This window comes from Microcebus murinus, chromosome 2 (assembly GCF_040939455.1).
Source record: "Microcebus murinus isolate Inina chromosome 2, M.murinus_Inina_mat1.0, whole genome shotgun sequence".
NCBI lineage: Eukaryota > Metazoa > Chordata > Mammalia > Primates > Cheirogaleidae > Microcebus > Microcebus murinus.
The window spans coordinates 105222912-105238061 of record NC_134105.1 but is presented as its reverse complement, the minus strand read 5'-3'; the positions used below and the strand labels follow the sequence as shown (position 1 = coordinate 105238061).

The following is a 15150-nucleotide window of genomic DNA, read 5'->3' as shown; positions in this document are numbered from 1 at the left end:
GCCTCCTGCTTCTCATCCCCTCCTCATCGCTGAAACCAAAAGGAGACTTGTTTTACAAACTTGCACATAGATTTGAGATCAGGATCACAGGCATCTGGTTCTGCCAGCTTAAGTTGACCTTTCAGTGCTTAGAATTGGATGGTGATTATTCGAATTTTGAGCATAGAGAGGAGGGAGTGATAATGAGCATGGGGGAAAGAGATAGGGCCTAGGAGGTGAGAACACTCGTGACACTGAGAGGATGAGAGGAAAACTTAAGCCTCAGAGCCCTTCGTGGTGAGTTAGTAAGGAATAAAGCCTGCAATGGCTGCCCATCATTTCCCTGTTGTAGTTTGGAAGGCCCGTCATAATCTGGCCCCTGCTTTGCCTTTGAGCCTCATTCTTCATCAGGCACACGGGGGTCAGGGGTCGGGGGACACACTCCCCTACCCTACTCGAAGCCTAAGCTGCAACCATAACAGCCATTGTGAACAGAGCAGTACCACCTGCCAGACATTTTTAAGGACTGACTTGTATTAACTCATTTTGTCCTCATGATAACTGAAATACGTGCTGTGTTTGTTCCCATTTTGTTGAGGAGAACACTGAGTCTCAGAGAAGCCAACTGGCATGACCAGCATTCAAGACCCAGTACCTGTGCTCTTAAACCACTCTGCTACAAGTTCTCTCGGGCCATGCTAAACAAACTGCCGATCTGGTGAGTCCCACTCTTCCCAGAACACCTTCTGTCCTCCACTTCACCTAGACAATTATATCTTACCGTTCAGCATTCAGCTCAGGTGCCGTCAGCCCCAGGGCCTTTCCTGGCAGGGCAGGGGCACTCTTCTGTGTTGTATCCCAGCCCTTACCACCCTGTTTTGTCTTCACACTGCTTGCCTGGCTTTTCACAGGACAGTCAAGAAGCCCCAAGCCAGCACAGGGTTCGATTCATCTCCCATTCTCCAGTGTCTAGCACACGGCTTGCAGCCTGAGGAGCTTGGTAAGTGTTTGTTGAATAAATGAATAACAAGAAACATATGAAGAAGGCGTGACTGTGAAGATGCAAGTTTGGAATATGAGGACAGGCAAAGCGAGGTGGGGAGTGACACTTACATATACAGAGGCAAGCTTCCAGGTCCCAGGGTCAGGCTGCCTGCCTAAGGAGCTGAGCTTTGCCTCCTTTATTCTTGCACAACCCTTTCCCCCTTTGAGGACTCTGCTTCTGCAATTGTCCCCTCCTCTGTCTTCAGGCTCCCTCCTTCCCTTCTTTCTACAGCTGTGCTCCTCCCTTCCTTCCTCCAAGCCTGTCTCCCCCCGGGATACACACAGGACACATTGGCTGCGTATTTATTTACTCAAATAGAAGGTAGGCAAGAGAAAAACGAACTGCAATCATAGAGAACTCTCCCCCTATGGGTGCTCCGTGGCCTCCCAGGAGCCCCACCTGGGGCTTTCCCTTCCTGCCTGCTCTCCCAGGATTCAGGCAGACTCACTAATTGCAGCTTCACTCACCCAAATTTCTTGTTCTGAGAAAGGAGGCAGTGTTGGGGGGAAGGGGCAGGAGGGCAGCGGAAAGCCCCCGAGAAGGCCTGCTGTCTCCAGCGTGCCGCTGCTTCTCTCCTCCCCCAGGAGGAAGGGAGACGCTCTGGGACTCGCCCCTATCCCGCAGTACCCCCCTGCCACTTCACTGGCTATGAGACCTTGGGCAGGCTATGGAACCTCTTTGTGCCTCAGTTTCCCTGCTTTAGAGGGTGTTGCGAGGATTAAATGATGCACATAAAGCACTTAGTGATGTGACCAAGACGTTTATGTGAGGTCCCACTCTATCACCGTGGTCAGATATGCCATCCCCGTTTTACAGAGGAGCAAAGTGAAGCCCAGCCAGCCTGAGCCGAGCTAGTGATTCAAACCGAGGTCTCCCGACTCCAGATCACACACTCTCCCTGCTGCCTTGGATCTCTGAGGCATGGATGAAAACGCTTCTTCCTCCCCTCCCAGCATCTAAGAATCTGACATGCAGAATTGGCTGGGGGGCGGGGGCGGGGAGGTGTCGGGCCAGTGTCCCAATCTGGAGTATTGAGACCTTGGCAAGAGCCCAAAAGAGAGGGAGCAAGCTCCTGTGTGCCGGCCCAGGGCAGGGCCTCAGCTCCTGTCCAACAGGCTCCAGGGGTGCTGCAAGGATGGCCAGAGGAGGAAAGATCAAAGGCTTCCCAGAATGTGGGGCAGCCTTCAATACGGCCTTGACTGACGGTGGAGCCTGGGTTTAGGCTGATGGGACGGGCCCCCCACTCTCACTGTCTCCAGGCCCCTGGCTGCAGGATCCCGGGTAGAAGACCATGGAGAGGTGGAGAGGGGGCCACAAACCCTGTGGGATGCAGCCCACGCAGTGGGAAGCGCAGGCCCCGGGCCCAGCAGCAGCAGGCCCCCTGGTCTCAGCCCTGTCAGGTCACTGCCTCCAGCCCACCTCCAGCCCAAAGCCTGGCCTAGGAGACAGTCCACACCTCACAATCTCGGTCCCAGCGAGCTAAGGGCCAGCGAGGGAAGAAGTCACTGTCCTCTCACCTGGAGTTCCGAGGGGCCTCACCTGTAGGGGTGGACCTGGAGGGTAGGAAGGTCAGACGGACCCCTCTCGCTCCAGGCGGCAGAGGTCAGCACCAGATTCTCACTGCAGGGGAGGGACTGTTACAGAGCGTCATTGAGACCACCTTCTGTTTTCCCCAGGACTCCTCAAAGAGTAGCATAAAGAGATGAGGGGGAGCGTAGTCATCATCTGGTGACTGTTCTGAGTTTTAATGTCTTCTTTGTATTGCTTTTGGCCCCTTAATAACTAACTGGAAAGAAGGGGAGGGGAAACTGAGGCATACAGGCATCAACCTGTCTTCAGAATAAAACAGATATAGGAAGTTTGTTTTTATTCTCCCACTTGTGGCCCAGCTGGAAAAAATCTTTATTCTACACATGTTAAAATTGTGCCCCTCCAGGAGGGGATGGGTATATACAACCACAGCGAGTAAGATGTGCAACGTTTGGGAGATGGACATGCTTGAAGCTCTTACTCAAAGGGGGAGGGGAGCATGGGCAATATATGTAACCTTAACACTTGTTCCCCCATAATACACTAAAATAAAAAAAATAATAATTGTGCCCATCTATTGACCAACTCCTCCCACCCCACCCCCGTGTTAGAAATAACAATGAACATTTGTATGTTCTTGTCACTTAACTTGCATTAACTTGCTTGATCCACAAAATTACCTTCTATTACTATTAATATAATTGCCCCCATTTTGCGGATCAAGAAAACAGAGGTCAACACAGCTAGTAAGTAACCATGGAGGACTCACTCAGGGTTTCTGACTGCAAAGTCCTTGTCTTCTTTCAAACAGCTTTCTGCCTCCCAGCTGTGATGCAGACGCATAGAAGGAGGGGTTGGGGGATTGAGTTGCTTGAAAGAGGCCCCCCCCCATTCCTCTAAGGGAAGCTTGTGGAATCACTACCTGTTTGGGCTCCCCTGAAATGACCTCAAGGCCCAGAGAGGGACAGTCACACATTCGGTCAGTCATTCATGAAACAAACATTTGCTGAATGTCTCCTGGGTGCCGGGCTGTGTGCTGAGAGACACAAGAGGTCCCTGCTATCTAAGGGCTCACAGCTTAGTGGGGCAGACAATGAACTGAAATGCAAGGCACACTGTGGCAAGGTGACAATAGTCATTTATTCGAGTGCCTCGTCCTGTGATTACAGAGTCAAATCAGCAACACTCCTGACCAGCCAGGAGCTTCCAGTTCAGCAGCGACAGAGGACGGGCGTAAATCTGATCCTGCTCCCGGGCTCCTTCCACATGCTGCAGCCTTCATCCCCTAGCAACCTGTCACTTTTCTGGTCGCCATAGAATTTTCCATACCGACTTGAGACAACAGGAACTCAGGTGTTCCGACAATACAGGGGAAGTCCTCACTCTCCCCTATCCCACTTCTGGAAAAGCCACACCCCCAAGATCCCCTTCTAAACACACACAATCCTCAGATGGACTAGTGCTCTTCACTGTCAGCACTGTCACCTTTGGATCAGCAGGAACCAGGGCCTTCTCCCAGCCCCCTGCTGAGAGCCTAGCTCAACCAGTGCCTAGCATACCATCGGGGCTTGGTCAATAGGTTGTATTGCCAATAACAGAGCTGCAGCTCCCTCTCCAAGTCAAGTCTGGCTGGTGGGGGGAAGACTTGGTCCTTGCAAACCTATTCTTGTCCTGGCATTAGGGTGAGACCCCCCTCCCCACACGTGCCCACAGCTGGCTTGAGCTGTAGCCCACAGGGTGTGGGGTGTGACAGGGCCTGGAGGAGAGGAGGCATCTGCCCGGAAGGGCTGTCGAGAGAGTGGGATCAGCCTGGGAAGGAGGGATGTGAGTGGGGAGAGGGGGTGGGCTGGCAGCCTGAGCGCAGGTTGGGGGCTAGGAGGGGTAGGGGCATACCTTTGGGCGGAGTGTAGAGGCTGAGATGGAAGGTAGACTTGTAGATGAAGTCCCAAGGAGGTGGGGGGGAGGACCGGAGCAAGTGGAAGAGCAGGGGCGGGCGGCAGATGGGCAGGGGAGTGGGGCTGAGAGCAGGGAGCACCCCCCGGCCTCCTGCTCGTGGTATTGATCTGCTAGATTACTCAATTTCACCCGTATTGATCAGGTAATTGCTTTATCTCGGTTCTCATTTGAGCTCTGCATTCTCCTGGCTTCCCCACCTCTCTCCCTCTTGTTTTTTCCTATCAACTTGACACAGGGCTCCTTAACACAGAATATATATATATATATATATATAAAGTTTGGTTAGCCTGCCCTGGATTGGTGTTTGGGGAAGGGGAAGGGGGTGGGATGGAGTGATGGGGAGACCAGCCTCTTCTGGGAGCCCCTGAGTTCTCCTTTTCCAAGAAATCCCTCCTGGCTCCAGGAAGTGGAAATGACTGCCCAGGTTCTCAGAGGCCCGGAAAAGAGCAGGGGAAATAGAATCCAGGGGTGTTCCCAAACCCCAGAGGCCTAGAGCCTCGGCCTCAGCCTGCCTCTGCTCCCCCAGCTCCTAGGCCAGGCTTTTGGACATGTCTCCATCCCTGCCTCCATCCCTGTTGCTGCTCTCTCGGGGCCTCAGAAACTATGTGCCGTGCAGCTGGCCGCCGCTTCTCCGGCTGTGCGTGGGTCTTTCCTGCCCACCTCCCTCCCACGCTGCCCCCTCAACCACACTCCACCCTAGTGCGCAGGCCACATGCCAGAGCAGCCAGGTCCCCGGCTCAGGTGTGGAGTCTGCAGGACCAGGGGAAGTGCCCAGCTGGAGCCGTGTCCCTCCTAGCCCACGCTCTGGGTCCCTGGAACTCCCTGCCCCAATGACAGAGCCGCATCCAGGAGCACACAGGCCCCTGGCCCAGGGGCATCCTTCCAATCGGGGCTGTGGTGAGCCGTTGTCCCTTTGCACTCCTGCATGAGGACCTGAAAACATCAGGAGCAGCCCAAGGTACAAAGATTCTCAGCACTGGAACTCTGTTCTCAAAACTTCGACTGAGAACTCAGTTTACAAAACAGAGAAAGCCTTGAGTGACCTCCAAAGAAAGTTTAAATCTTCACGGCTATGCCAACCCCTCAAACTCCTGGGAGGCTCCCAAGGGTCAATGTGTGGGCAATTTGAAAAGCACTGCATGGAGACAAAACAGTAGGGGACAGCAGAGGCTGGAGGCCCCTCAGCTGGAGCCAGGTTGTGTCTGACTTTCCAGAGACTTCTGCAGGAATAAGAGTTGCCAGGTGGGCGGTGCTCACCTGTGAGGCCCAGCGCAGGAGACTGCAAAGAAGACAGGAGGAGGCAGGAGTAGAGGCCTGGGACCTAGAGCAGGAGCAGCTGGGGAACTAGAGAGACCCCTTGGCTGAGAGGAGGACAGCTAAAGGACTTGGGCGGGGGGCAAAGCTACGAATTTAGTCAAAAATATTTCCTGAGCGACCACTTCGTGCCAGGCACTGAGACGGGGCTCGGGAATTCCATGGGGAACACAATAGATAAGGCTCAGACCCCCCTGGTGGAGTTTAGAGACTCCGGGAGATTGGCAACCAGCTCTCCCTCCCCAAAGCCTCCTGAGCTCCATCCCACCCATGCCCATCACCCATCTAGGCCTGCTCTGACCTCTTTGAGGGAGGGAGCCCACCAGGCAGGGGGGTGGGGGGGGAGCTCAAGCGAGGCATCCTCCTCACACTCTACACTAAGAGAGTCCCATCTTTTTTTTTTTTTTTTTCGAGACAGTGTCTTACTCTGTCACTCAGGCTAAACTACAGTGGCCCAATTATAGCTTACTGCAGCCTCGAACCCCTGGGCTCAAGCGATGCTCCTATCTCAGCCTCCTGAGTAGCTTGGACTACAAAAATGCTCACCACCACACCTGGCTAATTTTTTCATTTTTTTGTAGGGACAGCATCTCATTACATTGCCCAAGCTGGTTTCGAACTCCTAGCCTCAAACAATCCTCCCACCGCAGCCTCCCAGAGTGCTGGAATTACAGGCATGAGCCACTACACCCAGCCAGAGTCCCATCTCTGAGCCATGCTGTCATCCGCATCCAGTGAGGAGGCTGAGAGAGCAGCATGGGGCGTGCAGGAGGGTGGGGGCCCCCATGGGCTCCTCTGTCTGAGTGCACCCCACCGGCAGTGAACAGGCAAGTGTGAGCCATGAGTAGCCATGGCAGGCAAGCTTTCTCTCTCTCTCTCTCTCTCTCTCTCTCTCTCTCTCTCTGCCACTGTCCCCGCAGAGACCAGCACAACTCTCCTCTGCAGTTTTCCAGAGCCAGGGACAATCCATCCCTTTTCCTTCCTGAATCAGCTTCCAGAGTCCCCCGCTGTGCCCTGGGGAAGTTCCTCCCTTGGTCTAACTAGCATTCCTCCTACTGCTCCCACAGCCTTTTTCTTCTTCTTCTTTTTTTTTTTTTTTTTTTTTTGAGACAGAGTCTCGCTTTGTTGCCCAGGCTAGAGTGAGTGCTGTGGCGTCAGCCTAGCTCACAGCAACCTCCTGGGCTCAAGCAATCCTCCTGCCTCAGCCTCCTAAGTAGCTGGGACTACAGGCATGCACCACCATGCCCGGCTAAATTTTTCTATATATATTAGTTGGCCAATTAATTTCTTTCTATTTATAGTAGAGATGGGGTCTCGCTCTTGCTCAGGCTGGTTTCGAACTCCTGACCTCGAGCGATCCTCCGCCTCGGCCTCCCAGAGTGCTAGGATTACAGGCGTGAGCCACCGCACCCAGCTAGCCTTTTTCTTCTAGTTCCTCCTCCATTCAAATGCCCCCACCTTCCCATCTTCTCCTTCAACTCTTCCATCCCACCTTTCTCCTACCCTTCCCTCCCTGGCACCTGCACTGCCGTTCACTGTGGCCTCCTCATATCCTGGCCTGGAAGTATAGTGACCTACTGTCCCAATTTTCTGGGACTGTCCCAATTTTAGCACTGAAAGTCCTACACCTGGGGAGCCTCTTGGTTCCGGGCAAAGCGGCACTGTGGAGCACCCCACCTGGAAGTTGGGACAGTGCCTGAGGTCCAGCTCAAGGAGCAGGGTTCTGGTGCCAGTACCGAGAGGCCGGCAGCATTTTCCCACGTGTACAGGGAGACAAAGACAGGCACAACGATACACTCACACTCACACATAGTCTCCAAAACAAAGCACAGCCCACACAGCCAGAACAGACACCCACGGAAACACGGACCCGCATGCTCAGATTCACACACAGATAAGCCCAGACTCACACACCCACACTCCCAGAGCTGGGCGTGCATGCACACAGACAGGCACACACAGGACACCGACACCACACACTGCAAACACAAAAACTGTCGCAGACACCCATGCACAAAGATACACGGCTGCAGAGACAGACGTCCCCAGAGAAAGGCAGGGCACAGACCCGTGTCTACTAGCAGGGACACAGAGGCACACATTCAGACACCCGCGCGGAGGCACACATGGAGAGACATGCTCCTGTACACCCAGGGGGACAAAGTCGCCTTCCCCTGCGCCCTCGCCCACAGGGTGAGCCGATCAACAGATTCCAGAGCTTTCCCTGTTCTGCCTTGGAGATGCCCACAGGTCTGGGAGGCGGCCCGGCTCCTCCTCAGCCCCGGAGAGAAGGAAGAAGCCGGCTCAGGCTGAAGGTTTCCGAGTGCAGACGGTGGACCCTGGGCCGGGTGGCCCGCCAGCACGGGGGACAGTTCTAAGAGCAGCCTCTCCGGAGCGGGGGTCAGGGGTGGGAAGCCCGCACTCCCTCTCGTGGGGTCGGGCCGGCGGGGGCCGAGAAGTGTGAGTGAAATGGGTTTATTACTGGGAGTCTGTTGCCTCGATTGGTATCGATCCCCACATGTCACCTTCCATTGCCGCTAATGGGACATGAAGAGTCTCCACCAACACCACAGCCACAGGCCGCTCGCACGGCTGCCCTGCCCGCCCTCCCCGCCCTCCCCCAGCCCCGCTCTGGATGCGGCATTTGCGCCTCAGCCCCACTCCTCGCCTCTCCTCCCCCATCAACTCCTCCTCTTCCTCTCCTTCCTCTTCTTTGTCTCGGAGTCCAGTTCCCTCCTCCTCTGCATGTACCTGGCGCCTCCTTTCCTGTTCCCCTTTCTGACCCCCGGGCATGTACCCCCCTATGCAGGAGTGCCCCTTGCCCCCCCCAGCCCCATCTCAGCCCTGTCCCTCTGCTGGGGGGCATTGGGCCCCGTTGGGATGCCAGGGAACAAGCAGGTAGGAGCGACCCCTCTTTCCCCAAGAGCTGGCGAGGAGTGCTTATTAAGGGGTATTCTTCTGTCACGGCTGGACTGGGCAGACTGACTCTCCTGCAACCAGCCAGGTCCCCCAAACTTCACTCCACTGGCTGCCATGACCCTGGGCCCGATTCCTGGCACAAGGGCGAGGAGCAAGTGGAGAAGGGATGGCCTTGTTTCCTTGGCTCTTCCTCTTCCTCAGGGAAGGGAGGGCACCACTTCCTCTACTGCACCCGCCTGGCAGCCGCAGTCCCTGTGCCGCCCTGGAGAAGCCCTCCCCAAGGTCTGACCCCGTCCCCGCGTATGCTGGTCCTGTCCATTCTAATGATAGGTACAAAGGCACACGGAGGCCGGAGAGAGCACATTCCGGGGGCAGGGTCTTCATACAGAGTCGACAGGCTCTGAATTTACCCTCTCCTGCTGCTTACTCAAGTATGAAAGAAGTCACTAACTAGAACAGGAAAATTCTACTTAAGGCTCAAATAGTGTGTCCTTTGGTTTACTCCTGTGAGAGACACCCCACCTGCCTGAGTCTGTGCCTCCAAGCCCCAGGAGCCGGGCGGGGAGCGGCGGAGAGGGGGCGGTTCCCAGTCCCTCCCTGACCCTCCCTGGGCTCAGTGGGTGCTGGGAGACACCCAGAGCCAGCTCTAAGACCCCAAGTGGGAAGGGCCACCTCCTGCCCCACTCCTGTCTTCAGAGAGAGAGCTCCATTCCCACCGCACTCGGCCCAGACCCCGTAATTGGGGAGTTGAGGGTTCTGGAAATGAAGCTGTGCATTTTGAAGGCAGCTGAAAGTGTGTCGAGCCTGCCTGTGGTGAGTCTGGGTGTTGGACTGGCTAGAGCGCGGGGAGCTGGTTTGGGCATGGGGTGCCTTTTCGTTTATTCACTTACTAATCACTGGTAGAGCAGCCCCCACCTCCAGGCACCGTTGCAGGCACTAGGATGCACCCAGAGAGGCTCGTAATCGAGAGGGGTCTTGATTTGGTCAGGAGACCTTCCACTCCCACCACCCAAAGGCGCCGGGCCATTTGCTTATGTTAATATTTGGGGCAAGGAGCAGGGGAGGCCCAGCTCGCCGCCCTAGAAGCCAATGTCCGAGTAAGGGCCCACCCTCCACGCCCTGCGTGGTCTACAGGGGCCAGAGTCTGGACTGTGAATGGGACAGAAAGCGGGGGCAGGTGGCGACAACTGCTTTCCTCAGGTTTCCGGGAAGAGGAGAGGAAGTGGGTGGGGGCCGTGTCTGGAGCAGCAGAAGAGCAGGGGCGAAAACCCCACTGGGCAGCAGCTGCTCTGCTTCTCACAAGGACTTGAAGTCAGCCACAAGAGGGACTTCGCCGGGAGCTGGGACAGTGACAAGACGTGGGACAGCACAAGAGCCTTAAGCTTCCCTGTCTGGAGGTCCTGCGGGTGTTACCCCCCAGGAGAGCTGGTGGAGGCAGGATGTGGTCTGAGTAACCCCAGGGAATCCAGGGCCTGGGCCTAGCCCAGGGTCCTTGTTCTCATGTTTCAGCTCACCAATGACACCCCAGAGAAACACCCAGCACACCGCGTCTGGGCTGTGACCTCAGTCTTCCTGGCTGTAGATCTCTGTCCTCTGTGGAGATCAAATCTGCCTAGTCCTTGCTGACATTCCTCCCCCTCTCCCTGCATCCAACTCCCTGCAACAGTGTCCTATACCGCCCCTCCCTTTGCATCCCCCTTCCTCCTTGCGCTCATGGGCCCAGAGCCCTGTCCTCTCTGCCTCCCCCCACCAGGACCCTCTCTTCGTGGCCCCCAGCTCCTGTCTCTTCCATCAATCAGCCTCTCTCTCTCACCTTTCCATCATGTTAGCTTCGGTTGATTTAACCAGAAAACAACCCCCAGAATTTAATTCCATGGCCCTCTATTCCCATCTCGATCAGCTCGGGTTGGGAGGGGCTGTGTATTGGGGGAGGGCAGGTGTAGGGGGAAACTTGGCCTCTCAGAGTCAGGGGTAAAAAAAAAAAAAAAAAGAAAATCATATTGATTTCCCCAATGACATCCATCAATCTTCTCCTCCCTGCTAGGGATCGGGAAGATTGGACACAGGTCCGACAGGCTCCCAAGTCACTTGGTCTCCAGGACTTTAAAGACAGAGGCTCTGGTCTTTGGCATCCACCCTCCTCCAGTTTCTCCTGAAAAACCTCTCCTGAGGTCAGTTACCTAAGTCCTCTCTCCCCTCCCCAGGACATCCTGGAATCTTACTCCTTATCTTGTTCCCACTGTTTCCTTAGCAGGCTATCTGATGCTCCTGTAGTCACTTTCTCCTGGTTAGCTTAGCCCTTAGTTGGAAGTTCTTCCTGCTGTCTAACTTCAAGTCATATTAATAATGACAGGCAAAAATCATTTTCTAGAACTCTAAGAGGAAAGAGACATAATAAGTGCTTAAAAACCCTTACAGGAAAGGAGATTAGGTAAACTATTATTATTATTTTGCTTGAGACTAAGAAGAAAAGTTACAAATTACAAAGACACAGCACCCCTATATGAGCAGAGCAGGTCATGGGGCTCAGGAGAAACACCAAGGGTTAGTCAGAGGCAGGGGCCGGGCGCGGTGGCTCACACCTGTAATCCTAGCACTCCGGGAGGCCAACCCAGGCGGATTGCTCAAGGTCAGGAGTTCGAAACCAGCCTGAGCAAGAGTGAGACCCATCTCTACTAAAAATAGAAAGAAATTAATTGGCCGACTAAAAATATATAGAGAAAAAATTAGCCGGGCATGGTGGCGCATGCCTGTAGTCCCAGCTACTCGGGAGGCTGAGGCAGAAGGATTGCTAGAGCCCAGGAGTTGAGGTTGCTGTGAGCTAGGCTGACGCCATGGCACTCTAGCCCAGGCAACAGAGTGAGCCTCTGCCTGAAAAAAAAAAAGTCAGAGGCTGTGAAGGGAGATTCTCCAGGTCTGGACTCTGTCTCCACAGAAAGCTCCATGAGAGAAGGGCTGATGGGTGGGACGGGCACACAGCTGGGAGGACTTCCCGATAGGTGGGTGTCTCCTTTCCTGGAGTTAAAGACGGGGCTGCCCTCTCACTGGTCTCCCTCTGGGTCAGATGTTTTAGGAGCCATCTGCGCCTGAGGCAGGCTCTGGATGCAAAGGACCCAGTGAGGGACACTCCCTCCCCCCCACCCCCCCACAGGGATGGGGGCACACGGGAGGGGGTGCAGGCCCTTGGTGCCGCTGGCCCCCGAAGGGTTAATGCTATTGTCTGAAAACTACATCAGCTCCCCTGGGAGCTTGGAGATCCCGCTCTCATTTTAAGTAACCCTAACGCGTGTGATGAGCAAGGGTCGTCACTGGGCGAGGAGTGCGACAGAAGCAGACAGACGCAGGAGCGCGGGGACCTGGCTGCTGCACCGAGGTAAGGGACTCCAGTGGCCGGACTGCAGCTGGGGCTGGCCGGGAGGGACGGGTCCCTCTCTGCTCCCACCCCCACCCCAACTGTGGAGCCAGTCGTGGGGCAACTGGGAAGGGGTGTAGTAAGGAGACCCAGGCACAGGGCCACACTGAAGCCACCTGAGAGGTGGCAAGGCTCTTCCATCCAGGCGTCGGGCACTCGGGCCAGACAGAACCTGCAGAGGGCATCGTAAAGACAGCAGGGCCAGCGTGGCAGTAGGCTCTTCTCCCCGGATAGGCCACCGCTGGGGTCAGATGGCAGCTCTCAGGGGGCAGATACGGCTCTTGGGATCAATTGGATCTGGGGGCTGAATGAAAGCTGCTGGTCCCAGCCGTCTCCCTGGCCCGGGGTCTGCACACGCAGGGGCTCTGCGTCTCAGGGCAGAGGAGCGTGGGTGAGGGCTGACAGTCAGCAGGTGGTCACACTGGGCAGAGGGAGGCGGGGAGGGTGGGACAGGGATGGGAAGGAGCAAGGTGGGTGGAGGGCTGCCGGGATGGGAGAGTTAGGCTCGTGCTCCCACCCGAGCCAGGCTGGGTGGGTTGAACTGAAACCTCTGGTGGTATGAGAGGTTTCTGTCCTGCCCACCTGCCTCCCTCCCTTCCTCAGACTCCTGGGGTCCTTCTCAAAGAACTAGAACCCAGAAGCCTGACATGTGAGAGCTTGGGTGCCGCCGTGTCACAGGAGCCCCTGTGACGGCGAGGGCAGGTGCAGGCTGGCGAGGCACAGAGAGATGACACTCGCAAGGCAGAGAGAAGTCCTGCTCTTCCCCCTCACCCCTCCCACTGGAGACCAGAGGAGAAGGGTTGGGAAGAGGCCAGCGGTGCTGCCACGCCACCTCCAGGCCCCTTTCTGGCCCTGCCCAAAGGCAGGGGGCCCCAGGAGGCATATGGGCCAGGGCACACGGAGGCAGCTTCAGCTGGGCTTGGGACTCAGTGGAAGCTGGAGGGTTCCGGTTAAGACTGGGGTTGAGGTTGAGGCTGGGAGTGGACCTGGGGATTGAGGGTTGGGATTGAGTCAGAAGGTGTCTCAGATGCCTGCTGCTGACGCTGTGCCCGCCACGTCCCTGGTCCCAGCTCCTCGGCCCCACACCAGCCCTGCCAACTCACCCGGATCAGCTGTTTGCTGGGAACTTTCACTTCCTCTCCCTCGGGCCCGGCTCCTCAGCCACCTCAGCGCCTGCTGGAGGGGATTTCTTGCCCCTGGGTGGGGGACAAAGGGAAGGACCAGGGGGTGTCCAGGCAGGGTTCTCCCCGGTCACAGCTGATGGGAATGAGATGAAAGGAAGCAACGGTGAGGTTGCCACTGGGGGATCTGATGAGGAAGTGGGCGGTGGGGCGGCCAGGGCCTGGGAGCCGGGAGGCCCTGCTCCGTTCCGGCTCTGAAGCACGGGTGAGGGACAGGGACAGGAGTGGAAAGACACGCACAGGCAAGAAAACAGAAAGTGACAACAAGAGACAGCAAACAGAGGACCGGGTTGGGAGAGAAGTGGTGAGGCAGACCCCACTCCAGAGGAGGCAAACAGGCAGCCCAGGGACGCAGGACAGGTGGGGATGGCGACACGATCCACAGACACAAGAAGTGGAACCAGAAACGGAGACGGAGAGAAACAGACAGACAGAAAAGAGGGCCCCGGAGAGGAGGGAAAAGAGTGGGAAAACATGCGGCAAAATGAGTGGGGGCTGGGAAGTGAGACCAAGAGAAGGTGGGAGGAGGGAGTGGAAGGAAGGAGAATTAGAGTGGGAAGGAAGAGGAGGGAACAGTAATGAGGGAGCAAATGAGCTGAAGAAAGATAAAAAGGTCAAACAGAGGGAAACAGAGACCTGCAGGGGCCCGACTGATGGAGGGATGGGTGCGGAGCTGACTCGGGGTCTCCCAACACCCCACGTCCAGTCCCCCAGCCCCTGGGTCCCTGAGGGTGTGTGAGGGCGTGACTTTGCCCGACCTTCAGCTGCCAGGTCGGGGGTGGAGGGGGTGTCTGGGTTTGGATTTCTGCTCCACAGAGTTACGCAAACCTTTTAACTCCCAAGGCCCCCAGGGACTGAAGAGACAAGAGTGGGAGGCCAGGCGGCTGCAAGGGGCGAGCGCTGGGAGGAGGAAGGGGCAGCGGATCTGAGGGGGGTGAGGGGACCAGCAATGGGGACAGAGGAGAGGAAGGCTGGAGAGGAGCCTGGGGCTGGGGAGCGAGGAGGAGAAGTGGGACTGCTGCCCACCGACCGCTCGGGGGCTGTCATGGAAGGAAGAGCTGAGGTGAGGAGGGCAGTGGGTGCAGCCCGCCAATCCCCAACACTCAGCGCCAGAGGGGTCCACCTGGCCCTAGACAGCCGGACGGACGTGTGGTCTCTGCCAGCTGTCCCTCGGTCAGGGGAGAAGGAAAGGGAAGTGGAGGGGAGGTCAAGGAGGGCATCTACCCCTGCCCAAGGGAAAGGTGGCTTTGTCCTTCCCAGGCCCCACCCCCTACGCCCCCACCTAAGCGGCTTTAACTAATAGCATCCAGGGAGGACTCAGGACTAACCACTCACTCTCCACTTGCAGCGGAGATCAAGAGGAGAGACCAGAGGCTTCTAATCAGATTGGGGATTTGGCTGAGGGCGGGGGATGCATAGTTTGTCCAAGGCTAACAAGCATAAAATATCTCCCTGGAGACCACCACCGCTGTGTCTCCCAGGGGCTTCTGTCCCCGCTGTCACCTGCCCCCCCCCCCATGCCCCCAGCTGGTTCTCCACTCTGATCGTTCAACCCTCTCCCTGGGCTGTGTTCTGGGCCTCACCTGTGTCCACGACTCCTGATTTCGGCATCGCCGCTTCTCCCTCTGTCCCATTCTCTCTCATCCACTCTCCTCCTCACTGGCTCTCCATGGCCTGTCTCTTTCTGCTGCCTTTGTATGTATAAACAGTCCCATTTTCCCACTGAATCGATCAAGCGGTCACTGAAAAGACTTGGTTTTGTCCAATCAGATTAAGCAGTCAATCCATTTCAGCCTCTTAAAAGACCCCAACAA

General features: G+C 56.3%; 1 protein-coding gene across 1 annotated transcript in view; it reads right to left on the bottom strand.

The window, feature by feature from the left end:
• Positions 1-15150, bottom strand: part of LOC105873096 (SLAM family member 8-like) — a 215728-nt gene that overhangs the window by 105135 nt on the left and 95443 nt on the right. The window lies entirely within an intron of this gene.